Here is a 2,224-nt window from a genome sequence, read left to right as displayed (position 1 = left end):
CGTGGGCTGCATCCACGGAGAGGAACTTCCTGAAGGATCTGAAGATGGTGGTGAGACGGTCGTCCTCTCTGACGGTGATTCGTCCGCCGGTTCAACAGATTCGCTGTATCAAGTACAAGATGGCATGCTTGGGGGCTGTTCCGATGGCCCCAGTATTACGGACCCCTATGAGCCGCCAAGATGGGCAGGATTCTTCATGGCTGGGACTCAACCCGGCCAAAACTCTACAACTGCTGCAGCAATAATGTCCAGGTCAGGAGCGGCCGGGGCAGGAGGCCCTGTGCGCCCGCCGACTCAGATACTGATGGATCTCATGGATAAGCTTACGGCCCTGTTAACCGCCACGGTTATTCCTGCAAATCAAGATGAGCATGACGCGGAGGTGGCACAGGTGCGCGAGGAGATAGCTCGGGCCAAGGAGGCCTTGGCAGCTGAGGACACCAGGTTAGCTACAGAACGGGCGGCTTTGGATGCACGGGCGCAGCAGCTCCAGTCAGAGGCTTTCCAGCTTACGACGAACCTGAACGCATCTAATGAGGTGATGAGAAGGAGGCACCAGAAAACTCAATCCCGTTTGCCTCCGATTTACAACCCTCGGAACCTTTTCGCTACACCCGGTGCCGGCCCTAGCGACCCGCCCGAAGCAAATCAGTTCATGACAGCCGGAGCGGGAGGACTGGCTCAGCCTCGAGAGATGGCACCTCCTCATGGGAGTATGGCTCCGCCCGTTTATGTACCAATACCACCGGGTCACTTTTCCAGCCCCATGGAGAACTTAATCGCAGCATCGGCGCGTTTGGCGGCTCTCCCAGTGGACGGTGATGATCCGACAGCAGTGGAGTCCCAGAGGATCATAGAACTTGTCCAGACGGCCCTGGCTTAGCAAGAGACTTATTCTTATAGTCGGGACAGGATTCATTCGACTCCTCCGCCTTGGTTAGCACCACCTCGTCAAAACCGGAGTCCAAGTGACAGCAGGCACATGGAGTCAGAAGCTTTGTCAAGCAACGCCCAGCGCCGTAACCAGCCCGGTGGCTATAACCCGACACAAGACCGAATACGTTAGGAGAACGAGCGGACGACTCAGCTAGCGGCTCAACAGATGGCTCATCAAGATTTCCCAGAGTAACCGACGACTTCCATTGAGGTGGGAGTGGCTACAAGGACCGACGGTGTTCCTTGTTTGGTGCCGGCTCTGCGTAATGTACGCCTACCCAAGGACTTCAAGGGACCTCGAAAGGTGCCGAATTACACGGCCGACTTACAGCCCGAAGCGTGGATCAAAAGTTATGAGATGGCCATGGAGCTGTTGGAGGTCAGCGACGCGACAATGGCTAAGTACTTCGCCATGATGTTGGATGGAACGGCCCAGTCTTGGTTAAAGGGCTTGCCGCCTAATTCCATTAATTCATGGGCAGAGCTAAAGGCCCGATTCATCCAGAACTTCAAAGACACTTGCAAGCAATCCATGTCGATTGTGGATTTGACAAATTGTAAGCAGGAGGAGGGTGAATCCACAACTCATTGGGTGCGCCGGGTCAAGGAGATAATACATTCGTCTGATAAGATGGATGTCAGTTCTGCAGTCCTCATGTTGGAGAAGAATTGCCGCTTTGAGCCGCTAAGACAGAAACTGGGGCGCCTTAAGCGTGATTGCAATGATATGGGTACGCTAATGGCAGCTTTAGTCAAATACGCCGACTCTGATAGTACCAAGGATCCCGCGTCTGATGAGGAAAAGACAGGGAAGGGAAAGAAGAACGACAATGGAAAGGGTCGGCAGCATAACCCGATGAATCAAGGAGGCAACAAGCATAAGGCTGAGGGTAACCCGGAGTTTGTGGCTAATGCCAATGCGCAGGGTAACAATCAGAGACGTAAGGGAAAACCGCCCCCTCGATCTGGCGGGTCAGGTCCATCTCTTGAGCAGCTACTCAATGAGCCTTGCCCGAGACATGGCACCCGGGAACGACCCGCCACCCACTTATGGAAAGATTGCGCGATCATGAAGGCTTTCAAGAATTCCAACATGTTTGATGGCAATCATGGATCGGCGGCGGCTCAGGAGCTGGCGGCTTTCATGGCCCGGGCGGCGGTTCAAGTTCCGGCTTTCAGGGAAATCAAAGCGGCTATAATCAACAGCAGCCTTGTCAGGGGGGACAACAGCAGTAGCAGTCGGGTTATCAAAGCCATCCGAAGCAGCTGAATAGTGGGCAGTATCATG

This window comes from Triticum dicoccoides, chromosome 3B, assembly GCF_002162155.2.
Source record: "Triticum dicoccoides isolate Atlit2015 ecotype Zavitan chromosome 3B, WEW_v2.0, whole genome shotgun sequence".
NCBI classification, from domain to species: Eukaryota; Viridiplantae; Streptophyta; class Magnoliopsida; order Poales; family Poaceae; genus Triticum; species Triticum dicoccoides.
The sequence above is the reverse complement of the archived record's forward strand: the minus strand, read 5'-3'. Positions refer to the sequence as shown.